Raw genomic sequence first — 15,204 nt, 5'->3', positions numbered from 1 at the left:
TCATTATTAATGAAGCCACTGGGGAAAATGTTTCTCAAATTATTTTTCATGAACCATAATGAAATCAAATTTGCTTTGAAACCAAATACTAAATAACTAAAATGATAAGCATGAGCCCAGAGAAGATATGAAGTAATGTACTTCCTTCCTGTCTTTGAAGAGGTAGAAAGCCATAGGTAAGGAATACTGAATACTGCCAGATTCTATTGATGTGTTGGTTAGTTTTGCTAAAATATTTGCTATATTATTATTCTCCCCTCTTAAAAATAAACTCTCTATTATAAGGGGTGGTTCACTAGGTGGGAGACAGAGAGGAACATGTTTAGAAATTGAGGTGATATACTAGCACTGGATGTAGGGCAAGATGCTGTTTGGCAACTCCATTGCTTATAACCACTGCTGGGTCATTAGTTCAAGGGCAGAGAGGAGCACCTTTGGTCAAGGGGGGGGGGGGTGGCAATTCTGAGGGATGACTATTTGGCAATTCCATTGCCTATACCCACTTCTGGGTCATAATTCAAGGGTGAAGAGGAGCATTTTCATTCAAAAGGGAGTGGAAGCCCTGAGGGGTAGTATCCCTTCCAGCCCAAGAAATCAGGAATTCTGAGGCACAGTATCATTTCTAGTACCAGAGAGGAGGAGCTCTATGGGGTAGTATCTAGTGCAACTCCAAGGGATCAGGGGCCCTCCTAGATAAGGACCAAAGCTAAGAACAAGACAGTGGTGATCATATCTCTCCCCAGATTGCATCACCTGGGAAGCACAAAAAGCTTCCATAACCCAGAACCAGCTCAGAAAATATTAGTGTGAAGAAGCCTTAAGCTTGAGCTAGAGCCCCTCCTCATCTTTCTGGGGACACAGTCCAAAGTTAACATAAAGTTCCAAATCAAGAAATGGGGTGGAAATTTATTTTAAAACACATCACTATAAAAATCTATTATAGTGACAGGGAAGATCATGATACAAATTCAGAAGAAGACAACAAAGACAAAATCTCAAAGAGAAAATGTTAATTTGCTCAGCAAGAATTCCTGGAATATGTTAAAACAAATGATATTCAAAATCAAATACGAGTGGTAGAGGAAAAATAGGTAAAGAAATGAAAGCAAAGAAAGAAAATTATGAAAATACAATTAGTAGTTTGGTAAAAGAGACAAAAAATACTGAAGAAAATAACACCTAAAAATAGGCCAAATAGAAAAAGAGTTACAAAAATTCATTGATGAACATAACTTCTTTTTTTTTTTTTTTTGATGAACATAACTTCTTAAAAAGCAGGGTTGGCCAAATGGAAAAGGAAGTATAATAGCTCAACAAAGAAAATAGCCCCTTAAAAAAGATAATCAGGCATCTGGAATCTAATGAGTCCAAGAGACATCAAGAAAGAGCAAAACAAAGTCAAAAGAATGAAAAAAAAGGAGAAAATGTGAAATGCCTCATTAGAAAAACAAATAACCTGGAAAATAGATTGAGGAGAAATAATTTAAGAATTATCGGATTACCTGAAAGACATGGTCAAAAACAAAGCCTATTGTATTTCAAGAAAATATCAAGGAAAATTCCCACAATAGCCTCGAACCAGAGGGCAAAATGGAAACAAAAAGAATCTACCAATCAACTCCAGAAAGAATCCACAAAATATAGACAAATTCCAGAGCTGCCAGGTCAAAGAGAAAATATTTCAAGTAGCAAGGAAGAAACCATTCAACTACCATAGAGCCACAGTTAGTCACACATAAGATTTAGCAGCTGCTACATTAAAGGAATTGGCTCAGTGTAGAGGGCCGAGCTCTGGACCATGGCCCCCTGGTGAGCCCAGAGATGCCCGGGGGTGAGAACCTGCCTTCGGGTGCTGGGAACGCCCCTTCCGGAGCTGAGTTCTGCCTCCAGGGTGGAACATGGGAGGAGCTACGGCAGGGTATATAAGAGGGAACACGGGAAGGTCGGGAGGACTGGGGTAAGCAATAAAGTGCAGTAAGCAGCTCCTCCAGTGCCCTGTTCGGTCATTCCCCTCCCCCATAGGAGGGGGCCGGAACCATTGGACGACCAGTAAAGCAGTTGGAGCAGTTGGAGAGGTAGGTGACAGCTCAGGGCAGGCCCTGAGCAGCTCAGGATGGTTCAAAAAGGGAAAAAAAAATACACACACACACACACACACACACACACACACACACGAAAATGGTAATTGAAATGTATCTTGCCTAACAGGTAAGTAGGAGGGAAAGAGAATAAAACAGAAGGAAGGTGGTATAAAAAGGGACACAGATAATAGAAGACAGTGGTCAGATATATAACAGACTTCAGAAGAGGGATAAGTTAAAAAGAGAAAGAAGAATTGACAGAAGAAAATAGGATGGAGGGAAATTCATAGTTAAAAATCATAATTGTGGATGTGAATAGGATGTACTCATCCATAAAGGAAAAGCAGATAATTGAATGATTTAAAAACTATAATCTGAAAATATATTATTTAGAAGAAAACACCCTTAAAATAGAGACAGACACACACAGAGAATTCAAATAAAGGGCTGGAGCAGAATCTTTAGCTGAAATAAAAAAAAAAAAATAACAGAGGGTAGCAATCATGTTCTCAGTCAAAGCAAAAAGCAAAACAGTACTTATTTAAAAGGGATAAGCAGAGAAACTACATCTTGCTAAAAGGAATGATAGACAACGAAGTAGTATAATTCTAAACATATATGCAGAAAGTTATACAGCATCCAAATTCTAAAGGAAAAAGCTCAATGAGCTATAGGTGAAAATAGTAAAACTATAATAGTCAAGGATTTCAATTTCCCCTCTCAGAGCTAGATAAATACAACCGTAAAATACACAAGAAAAAGTCAAGGAGATGAAAATAGTATCTTAGAGAAGTTAGATGTAATAGACCTGTGGAGAAAACTGAAAAGGAATAGAAAGGAATATATCTTTTTTTCTTAGCTGCACATGGCACCTTCACAAAAATTGACCATGTATTAGGGCTTGAAGACATCACAACCAAATACAAATCCTTTTAAGGCCATCATGCAATAAAAAAATCAAATTGAATAAAGAGTTATAGGAGCATGTATTAGAAATTAATTGTAAACTGATCATATCCTGAAAAATGAGTGAGTCAAAGAATAAATCTCAGATACAATCAATAATTTAATTAAACAAAATGACAACAATGAAATAACATTAGAAAATCTGTGAAATGCAGCCACAGCAATACTTAGGTGAAATTTTATAAAAATATATACCTTGCTAAAAGAGAGAAAGAACAAATCAATGAACTGGGCATTCAACTAAAAGATAAAACCAAATTTTAAATCCTCAATTAAACACTAAAATGAAAATCTTAATATCAAAGAAGAGATTAATAAAATTGAATGTAAATAAAAAAAAAGACTGAGTTAATAAATAAAAGTAGGAGCTGATTTTATGGGGGAGGGGACAATGAAATAGAAAAACAATTGGCTGATTTGATTTTTATATAGGAAAAAAGAAAACCAAATTATTAATATAAAAAATAAAAAGGGTGAATGCTACCAATAAAGAGAAAATCAAAGCAATTATTGAGAGCTATGCTTCCCAATTATATATTAGTAAAATTTACAATCTAAGTGAAATAGATGAATATTCACAAAAATATTAAATGGTCAGATTAACGTAAGATGAAATAGAATATTTAAATAACACTACCTTAGAAAAAGAAATTGAACAAACCATTTAAGATTTTCATAAGAAAAATAAATCCCCAGGACCAGGTAGATTCATAAATGCATTCTACCAAACATTTAAGGAATAACTAATCTCAAAATTATATTAAGTATTTGTAAAAAATTAGTAAAGAAGATGTCCAACAAAATTCCTTTTATGGCAGAAGTATGATGCTGATACTAAACCTGGAAGAGCAAAAACAGAAAGAAAACTTTAGGTCAACTTCCTTAATGAATATTGATGCAAAAATTTTAAATGAAATAGTAGAAAGATGAGTACAGCAACATGCAACACACAGTTTACACTATGACCAGGTGAGATTTATACCAGACATGCAGGGCTGGTGCAATATTAAGAAAATTACCAGCATAATTTACTATACAGTAGCGAAAGCAACAAAAATTATACGATCGTATCAATTGCAGAAAAAATCTTTGACAAAATACAACACCTATTCTTATTAAAAACACTAATAAGCATAGGTATCAGTGGCACCTTTCTTAAAATAATAGGTAGTATCTGTCAAAAATCAAGAGCAATCATTATCTGTAACAAGGATGAATCAGAATCCTTCTCAATAAAATCAGGAGTCAAGCAAGGATGACCATTATCATTACAGTTATTCAATATTGTATAAAAAAATCCAAGCTTTAGCAACAAGACAATAAAAAGAAATTGAAGTAACAAGAATAGGCATTGAAGAAACAAAACTATTCCTTTTTGTAGTTGATATGATGGTATATTTACTGAACTATAGAGAAACATCTAAGGACATCTAGGTGGTGCAGTGGATAGAGTACCAGGCCTGGAATATGGAAGACTCATTTTCCTGAGCTCAAATCTCATCTCAAACACTTACTAGCTGTGTGACCCTGAGAAACTCACTTAACTCTGTTTTTCTCAGCTCCCTCATCTGTAAAATGAGCTAGAGAAAGAAAGGGCAAACTCCTCCAGTATCTTTGCCAAGAAACACCAAATGGAGCCACAGAGAGTCGAACATAACTAATCAACTAGTTGAAACAACAAACAACTTCAGCAAAGTTGAAGGACACAAAATAAACCCACATAATTCATCAACTATCATTTTCATCATCAATCCACCAATCAATCATCATCAATCATCATCAATTCCACCAAAAGCCAGCAGTAAGAGATAGGAAGACAAATTCCATCTGCAGTAACTGCAGACAATATAAAGTACTTTGGAGTATAACTGCCAAGATAAACCCAGAAACCATATGAACACAATTGAAAAAACACCTTTTTTTTCTTTTTTCCCCCTCTTAATAGTATTTTGGGTTTTTTTCCCATTTACATGCAAAGTCAGTTTCCAACCTTCACTTTTATAAGATTTTGAGGTTCATTTCATTTTCTTCCTTCTCCCCAAGACCACATGCACTCTGATATAGGCTATACACGTACAATCATATTAAACATATTTCCAAATTAGTCAGGTTGTGAAGGAAGAATCAGAATAAAAGGAGAAAAACCACAAGAAAGGGAAAAAAGAGAGAAAATAGTATGCTAAAGAACTCCACAGTTCTTCCTCTGAATGTGCACATTTTCCATTGATTCCCTTGGAATTGTCTTAGATCATTGCATTGCTTAGAAGAGATGTCTGTCAAAGCTCATCATCATACAATGTTGCTGTTACTGTGTGCACTGTTCTCCTGGTTCTACTCACTTCACTAAGCATCAGTTCATGTAAGTCTTTCCAGGGTTTTTCTCAAGTGCACCTGCTCATCATTTCTTATAGAACAATAGTATTTCATTACATTCATATACTATGACTTGTTCAGCCATTCCCCAATTGATGGGCTTCCCCTCAATTTCTAATTCTTTGCCACCACAAAAAGCTTCTACAAATATTTTTGTACATGTGTGTCCTTTTCCCTTTTATGATCTCATTGGGATATAGACCTAATAGTGGTATTGCTGGGTGCACACAGTTTTATTGTCCTTAGGGCATAGTTCCAAATTGCTCTCCAGAGTGGTTGGATCTGTTCACAACTCCACCAACAATGCATTAGTGTTCCAATTTTCCTATATCTTCTAAAATATTTATCATTTTCCTTTTTTTGGTCATATAAGTCAATCTGATAAGTAGGAGGTGGTACCTCAGAGTAGAAAATACTTTTCACAGAAATAAAGACAAATTTAAACCACTGGAGAAATATTAATTGCTCATGGATAGGGTGACCCACTATAACAAAAATGACTACATAAGTTAACTTACTTATTCAGTGCTATACCAATCAAATTATCAAATAATTATGTTATGGAGCTTGAAAAAATAGCAGCAAAATTCATCTGGAGGAACAAAAGGTCAAGAATATCAAGGGAATCAATAAAAAATGTTAAGGAAAAGTAGCCTAGCATTGCCAGATCTCAAACCATATTACAAAATGATAAAATATCAAAATAATTTAGTACTGGCTAAGAAATAAGTGCTGAATCAATTAAATAGATGAAGTACACAATACATAAACGACCATAGCAATCTAGTATTTTATAAACCCAAAGAACCAAGATTTGGGGACAAGAACTCACTACTTAATAAAAATTTGCTGGAAAAACTGGAAAGTAGCTTTGCAGAAACTAGGCATAGACCAACTTCTTACACTGTATACCAAGATAAGGTCAAAATGGAGAAATAATTTCGACATAAAGGATGATTTCTTAAGTAAACTAGGGGAGCATAGAAAATGGTACCTGTCAGATCTATGAATAAGAGAAGAATTTATGACTGAATAAGAGACAGAAAGGATCAGATGAAGTAAAATAGATAATTTTGATTTCATTGAATTAAAAAGCCTTTTGCACAAATCAAACAGATGCAATCAAAATGAGAAGGAAAACAGGAAATTAGGGGAAATGCTTGCAGCAAGTTGCTCTGATAAAGGCTTGATTTCTCAAATATATAGGGAATTGAACCAATTTTTTAAAAAATGAGTCATTTTCTAGTTGAGAAATGGTCAAAGAATACGAAGAGACAGTTTGCAAAAGAAGATATAAAGTTATCAATTATTGTTCAGTTGTTTCAGTTATGTCTGACCCTTTGTGACCCCATTTGTGGTTTTCTTGGCAAAGACACTGGAGGAATTTGCCATTTCCTTCTCCAGCTCATTTTACAGATGAAGAAACTGAGGCAAACAGGATTAAATAACTTTCCTGGAGTCACAAACTAATAAGCATCTGAGGCTGGAATTGAACTCAGGAAGATAAATTTTCCTGTCTTCAGATATGGTATTCTTATATACTGTGTGACCTCACTGCCTAGCTGAAGAAACCAGTTTTTCTATGTACAGCTATATATGATGTTTGCTTCAGTTTTCATTTATTATCTATCAGAAAACATTTAAATTCAGTACTTAAAATTCTAATTTTCCTTTTCAGTTTCTTAAAGGTAAAATATAGAAACCACAAGAAAACAAAAACATAACTCATCCAATTATGTTTCACTAATGCACATTCTTTGAACATACTATTTTTAAAAAGACAGATTGCTTTTACATGATATATACCATAGTGGGGATGTAGCCCAAAGACTCACAATATGCTAACTCGTACTTTTTTTTTCAATTTTGAAAGACTCTTGAACAGCTGAAATCTTATGGCAATGCAGTAATGAAATACTGAAGACAAACGTCCCTATGTAGCAAATATGATGAATAATTCAGTTCTGCACAATATTACAGAATGATTTTGTTGGGTTTCCTTGCCGTCCTGCAAGAAACTGTAGAAACTTCTTACTATCTATCCCTGCCTCAGTCATGTTCTCTAAATCTCTCTTGAGAAGCATCTTCAAAGGCCCATGGAGGATTTCCAAAATCTTTGAAATGTGTTGTAATGCATACTAAATCAGTTTCTATTTTCAAGTTCATCTTTCCTTTTAGACTTGCTTCAACAACAACATGACTTCTAATATTTTTCATTTTTTCTGCTCTACTCTTCATAGTCTTTAATACTGGTAAATATATGCTAGCATCAAAGTCTGGTACAGTGGGCTTTCAGAAATCAGTCCATAATTTTTCTGGGAATATCTCCTATGGTAATATCACATGCAACAATGTGACTAAAATGTCATCTGTCCAGCAGGATCAGTGTTTATTGGTCAGTTTTATCCTCACTTTTTTGCCATTCTGGGCTGTTTTCAAGGTTCTAGATAAGTTTTCTACCATCAGCCCCAAATAAATTTCATTGCAATTTGCTACATCCCCTTCCACTTGAAATTTATCAAAGAAGTGGCCCTGGCCCAGCCTGGCATTCCATGCCACTTCCATCATTGGCCACCTTGTTGGTCAGGATGAAGCAGAGCTTGTTGGGACTAAGGCTCAGTATTCCTGTCTGATTCAACATGGTGTTGCTGATATAGAGGAAGTGATGCAAGCACATATCAATAATCACATGAAAAAAATGCTCTAAAACACTACTGATTAAAGAAATGCAAATTAAAACAACTCTGAGACATCACATCATACCTGTAAGATTGGCTAACGTGACAGAAAATGAAAGTAACAAATTCAGGAGAGGTTGCGGAAAAATTAGGACATTAATGACTATTGAAATTATGAACCAGTCCAACCATTTTGCAAAGCAATTTGGGACTCTGACCAAAGGGCTACAAAATGGTACGTATCCTTTGACCGAGCAATAGCACTACTATATCCCTGTATTCCAAAGAGATCAAAGAAAAGAGAAAAGAACCTATTTATACAAAAATATTTATAGCAGCTCTTTTTGTGGTGGCAAAGAATTAGAAATTGAGGGAATGCCCAACAATTGGGAAATAATGAAATGAGCTGTGATGTATAATGGAAGATAAGAAGTGATCAGCAGAATGGTTTCAGAAAATCTTGGAAAGACTTATAATGAACTAATTCAAAGTGAAGTGAGCAGAACCAACATGGTAAACTATAACAACAGTATTGTAAGGATGATCAACTGTGAAAGACTCAGCTACTCTGATCAAAACAATAATCCAAGACAATTCCAAATGACTCATGATGAAAAACACCATCCACCTCCAGAGAAAGAACCACTGAGCTCTGAAAGTAGGTTGAAGAATACTTTTAAAAAGCTTTCTTAATTTTTATTGTTTTATTTTGTTTGCATATTCTTTTGCAACATGGCTAAAATAGAAATATGTTTTGTATGTTCTCACATGCATAATCAAAATCAAATTGTTTGAATTCTCAAGGAGGGGAGAGGGGTAGGAGAGAGTGAATCTGGAACTCAATTTTTAAAAAATTATTGTTGGGCGGAGCCAAGATGGCGGAGTAGAAACACACACATATGCTAGCTCCGAACCCACAGCCCATAAAATATCTGTAAAAAAGAACTACCAACAAATTCTGGAGAAGCAGAAGCCACAGAACAATGGAGTGGAGGAGATTTCTGTTCCAGAGAGCCTGCAAACCTCTCGCAAAAGGTCCTTCGCACTGCGGATGCGGAGCCCAGCCCAGCCTTGCATTGGCTGTACGGAGCCGAGAGGAGAGGATCCGAGCAGGCTTTAGGGACGGAATCCCCAGCGGCCGCACGGGTCCCTCCACCCACAGGTGACAGGGGTCGGTGAGAGGGTCTTCTCTGCTTGCCGAGAAGGGAATGGGGTGCCCCCATAACTCAAGCCCCCTCAAGAGGCAGCAGAGAGACAGGAGCAGACCAGGGCTCCACAAGCAGGCAGGACCCCAGATCCATTGTTGAAGGTCTCTGCATAAACCCCCTGAGGGAACTGAGCCTGTGAGGCAGCTCTGCCCCCACCTGAGCACGTGAACTTAATCTCACACTGAATAGAAGCCCTGCCCCCGCCAAAAGCCCTGAGGCTAGGAAGCAGCATTTGAATCTCAGACCCCAAGTGCTGGCTGGGTGGATCTGGAGGCGAAGTGGGTGTGAAGAGAATATTCAGAAGGTAAGTCACTGGCTGGGAAAATGCCCAGAAAAGGGAAAAAACATAAGACTATAGAAGGTTACTTTCTTGGGGAACAGGTATTTCCTCCCTTCCTGTCTGATGAGGAAGAACAATGCTTACCATCAGACAAAGACACAGAAGTCAAGGCTTCTGTATCCCAGCCCACTCAATGGGCTCAGGCCATGGAAGAGCTCAAAAAGGATTTTGAAAATCCAGTTAGAGAGGCAGAGGAAAAACTGGGAAGAGCAATGAGAGACATGCAAGCGAAGTATGAAAAAGCAAGTAAACAGCCTGCTAAAGGAGACCCAAAAAAATGCTGAAGAAAATAACACCCTGAAAAATAGGGTAACTCAATTGGCAAAAGAGGTTCAAAAAGCCAATGAGGAGAAGAATGCTTTCAAAAGCAGAATTAGCCAAATGGAAAAGGAGATTCAAAAGCTCACTGAAGAAAATAGTTCTTTCAAAATTAGAATGGAACAGATGGAGGCTAATGACTTTATGAGAAACCAAGAAATCACAAAACAAAACCAAAAGAATGAAAAATGGAAGATAATGTGAAATATCTCATTGGAAAAACAACTGACCTGGAAAATAGATCCAGGACAGACAATTTAAAAATTATGGGACTGCCTGAAAGCCATGATCAAAAAAAGAGCCTGGACATCATCTTTCATGAAATTATCAAGGAAAACTGCCCTGAGATTCTAGAACCAGAGGGCAAAATAAGTCTTCAAGGAATCCACAGATCACCGCCTGAAAGAGATCCAAAAAGAGAAACTCCTAGGAACATTGTGGCCAAATTCCAGAGTTCCCAGGTCAAGGAGAAAATATTGCAAGCAGCTAGAAAGAAACAATTCAAGTATTGTGGAAATACAATCAGGATAACACAAGATCTAGCAGCTTCCACATTAAGGGATCGAAGGGCATGGAATATGATATTCCAAAAGTCAAAGGAACTAGGACTAAAACCAAGAATCACCTACCCAGCAAAACTGAGTATAATGCTTCAGGGGAAAAATTGGTCTTTCAATGAAATAGAGGACTTTCAAGCATTCTTGATGAAAAGACCAGAGCTGAAAAGAAAATTTGACTTTCAAACACAAGAATGAAGAGAAGCATGAAAAGGTAAACAGCAAAGAGAAATCATAAGGGACTTATAAAAGTTGAACTGTTTACATTCCTACATGGAAAGGCAATATTTGTAACTCTTGAAACTTTTTAGTATCTGGGTAGTGGGTGGGATTACACACACACACAGAGACAGAGAGCACAGAGTGAATTGAAGAGGATGGGATCATATCTTAAAAAAATGAAATCAAGCAGTGAGAGAGAAATATATTGGGAGGAGAAAGGGAGAAATGGAATGGGGCAAATTATGTCTCATAAAAGAGGCAAGCAAAAGACTTAGTGGAGGGAAAAAGAGGGGAGGTGAGGGGAAAACATGAAGTTTACTCTCATCACATTCCACTAAAGGAAGGAATAAAATTCACACTCATTTTGGTATGAAAACTTATCTTACAATACAGGAAAGTGGGGGATAAGGGGATAAGCAGGGTGGGGGGGATGATGGAAGGGAGGGCAAGGGGAGGAGGGAGCAATTTGAGGTCAACACTCATGAGGAGGGACAGCATCAAAAGAGAGAACAGAAGTAATGGGGGGCAGGATAGGAGGGAGGTAAATATAGTTAGTCTTATACAACACGACCATTATGGAAGTCATTTGCAAAACTACACAGATTTGGCCTATATTGAATTGCTTGCCTTCCAAAGGGAAGGGGTGGGGAGGGAGGGAGGAAAAGAAGTTGGAACTCAAAGTTTTAGGAACAACTGTCAAGTACTGTTCTTGCCACTAGGAAATAAGAAATACAGGTAAAGGGGTATAGAAAGTTATTTGGCCCTACAAGACAAAAGAGAAGATGGAGACAAGGGCAGAGAAGGATGATAGAAGAGAGAGCAGATTGGTGATAGGGGTAATTAGAATGCTCGGTGTTTTGGTGTGGGGGGAGGGGACAAAAGGGGAGAAAATTTGGAACCCAAAATTTTGTTAAAATGATTGTGAAAAGTTAAATAAATAAAAAAAAATTATTGTTAAAAATTTTTCCAGGCTACTGAGAAATATTCAATGAAATAAATAATAATGATTTTTTTAAAATAATAGGTCCTTTGTGGAGTCTAACCTGTAGAACTTTTCAGAGTTCTGTTTGTTATTTTGCTTGGATGACTTGTTACTTTAAATTTGGTTTGGATTTGCTTGTTACTTTAAACGTGTGTCTTTTGTGTCACCAACATTTGATGGGAGGGGGCTAGTCAGGAGAGCTGAAGTTAAGGACAGCCTGCCTAACTTAAGAGTAATAATATTAGTTGTTTTTGTTCTGAACATATCACATCACTGGACCAGAGACATTTAAGAGGTAGCAAATAGCTATATCTAGTCTGATACCATTATTTCCTTCTTGGAGATGAAAGCAAAGATCCCTAACCTTGGCAGTCCTGGACCCTACCACACTTAACTCCTCTCCTACCAGACTCCTCAGATACATCCTGCCTCCTACTGTCTGACAGTTGGGCCAAACTTTAATTTATATCCATCCATGCCACCGATGAGCCACATCTATATATTTTGATCACACACACACACACACGCACACACACACACACACACACACACACACACACACAGGTCAGACCTGTACCTCTCTGGGCCTCAATTTTGTCGTCTGTAAAGAAGGGATTTAGACTAGATGGCCTCTTAAGGTGTCTTAGAGTTCTCTGGATCTATGACCCATTATATTGCCATGACAATACACAAATCCAGTTCAGCTACCCTGTTTCATGTAAATGTTGAGATATTCATTGGATCATCCTTGATCAAATACAATAATACGCTGGTAGACCTCACTCTAAGGAAAAATAATAAATAAATGTTTGTTTTTCAAAAGAATTCTTCAGAGTAGGGGCTATATTTTTCCCCATCTTTGTAGATTCAGTGTCCAAAACATTCTTCTCCTTAGAAGACATATAATTGTTGAGTTAAACTTTTTGGAGAACAGTCAGATCTACATTCCTTTCAAATGACAGCCATGCCAAAAAAAAAAAAAAAAAAAAGAACATGGTATTGAATTAAGAATCAAAAGACCTTCTTTCACCATCTCAGCTTTCTAATTAAATCGTCCATGTTAGCCTTAGGCAAATCACTTAACCTTTCTGAGCCTTGGTTCCTTTATCTGAAAAATGAGGGTATGTAACAACATGATATTTAAAATGTCTTCCAACTCTATTCTTCTGTAACTAAAGAGGCAGCTAGGTGGCTCAGCATATCGAGCACTGGACTAGGAGTCAAGAGCTGAGTTCAAATCCGCCCTAAGGTGCTTGCTAACTGTAGGACCCTAGGCAAATCATTTAACTTCTGCCTCCCTCAGTTTCCTCTTCCATAAAATGTAGATAATAATAACACCTACTTCCCAGGGTTGTTGTACATATAAAATGAGATATTTTGTAAAGCACTTTGCAAACCATACAACACTATATAATGCTAGCTTTTATGATTATGATTGAATATATAATACCATTAAATGATAGTTGAATGTACCATCTGCTATAAAAAATAAGGTAAAACCCCACATGGGTAAAGGAACTGTGTTGTGTAACTTTGCTTTTAGCATAATGAAATCAGGATGATATTAAGAAGAGCAGGTATCACAGCTGAAGAGGCACCTGGGAAAGAAGGCAGAAAATAGATCAGTGAAAGGACCCATTAGCCTGATCCATTGACATCAATCATTCTGAACCAAAGTAAGAAAAAGAGCTGACATGTATGGGGCTTACCATAAATAGAGCCAACAAAGTGTGATGAAGAGGGTGACTTCAGGGTTTTCTACTCTGATGCTTTTCCTGTAACTATTTGGAACAGTATACTGCTCTATATCTACTACCCATAAGAAAGTAGGAAACATTTTATAGTTTCCTCATCAGTAAAATGGAAATTCTAGCTCTAGCCCTCCCTAATGCTTCCATTTAAGTCATTCTCTGGTACCTCACTATGGTATTGAAGTGACCCTTTATTCCCAAAAGCTACAGCATGACATACAGAATATTGATGAACTCAGTAAGGAATACCTAGGTTTAAATCCTGTCTCCGGCGTTTACTAGCTGAGTGATCCTGGATAAATTGCTTAGTCTGTGTCTTAGTTTCTTTCTTTGTAAAATGAGTAGGGTGACTAGATGACCTCTAATGCCTCTTCTAATTCCAAAACTATGGTCCTACAATCCTAGGACAGTGCAAGTTCTGGCAAATCCAAACAAGCAAGACAACTTTAAAGAATGTTAATTTTTATTAGTTTTGACCCTTCTTTGAAATGAAGCGTTGATGACAATGTAATACATGTTGTGTTTCGTGATATTTCTTGGGTAAAAAGTTGTTTTCTTATTAAACCAGTGTTGGAAGACCTCAAAACGTAGTCAAGAGCTGAAATTTAAGTCAGGTAGAGTTAAATTCAAATTTTACCTCCAACTTTTACTAGCTTTGTGCCCGTGAACACTTGTCTCTCTATGTCTAATTTTCCTTATCTGTAAAATCATAATAGCAAACGTTTCCATTAGAGTTTACTTTGTGTCAGACACTTTGCCAAACACTTTATAATTATTATCTCATTTGATCCTCACAATAAGTCAGTGAAGTAGGTGCTATTATTTACTCCATTTTATAGAAGAGGAAACTGAAATAGAAGTGAAGTCCAGGGTCACACTCATATTTGAACTATTGAAATATCTGCTCACCCAGTCCAAATGACCCCTTTGTTTTCAGTCTTGCTTATCTTCCAGTAGGTGCTAATAGTACTGTAGGGAAGAGACCTTGGCCTTTATATTATTTGCTAGTCAGCAGTTACATGCACTTTCATCTCATTCAACAGGTTTTTGCCATAGGTGCTAAAATAAACTCCTATAAATTTTCTCTTCCTGGGTTTGCTTCATTCTTGAGGGCAAGACCCAAATGAAGATTTTTTTTTAATAGAACTCAGGTCTTCCTGACCGTGGGCCTGCATTCTATCCATTGTGCCACCTAAAACTCTCCAGTGCCTAGCTCACAGCATTATTATGAGTCTCTAAAGTGACAATACTCAACAGGCCTCAAACTCATCAGTGAGTTAAGGGGAATGTCTACCTCAAATCATGTGAAGACTTACTTCCAGTGGAATGGGCCGATGAGAACAATTTGTTCCAACTGGCATGAAGGTAGCTTGAAACAGGCACTGTGGAGTGCTAAGACTTGGTGAGACATCAAAGGTGCCAAGGTCATCCACTGTATCTTGATTCATTTCCAGGCATCTCAGTTTTTATCTTGCACTGGACTTCAGTGACTCTGGAAGAGATGGTAAGGCTGATAACTTTGTGCAACTCTGCTTATATTAAGTCCAACTTACGTGAGTCAAGACATCACCCTGTGACATCATTGGTCCTCTTCTAACACAAAAGGCAAACAACAGCATAGTAATCACCACGCAAGTGTCAACTATAATTGTTGTTACCATTGCCACTATGGTTAGTGTTTCCATTGGCCAATGCCATCCTAAAACCAGATCCCAGGGCAACTAAGAA

General features: G+C 37.1%; 1 pseudogene; it reads right to left on the bottom strand.

The window, feature by feature from the left end:
- Positions 1-7,278: 7,278 nt before the first annotated feature.
- On the bottom strand, positions 7,279-8,163 carry LOC140500427 (checkpoint protein HUS1 pseudogene; annotated as a pseudogene).
- Between the last annotated feature and the right edge of the window lie 7,041 nt (positions 8,164-15,204).

This window comes from Notamacropus eugenii, chromosome 4 (assembly GCF_028372415.1).
Source record: "Notamacropus eugenii isolate mMacEug1 chromosome 4, mMacEug1.pri_v2, whole genome shotgun sequence".
Lineage (NCBI taxonomy): Eukaryota > Metazoa > Chordata > Mammalia > Diprotodontia > Macropodidae > Notamacropus > Notamacropus eugenii.
The sequence above is the reverse complement of the archived record's forward strand: the minus strand, read 5'-3'. Positions and strand labels throughout refer to the sequence as shown.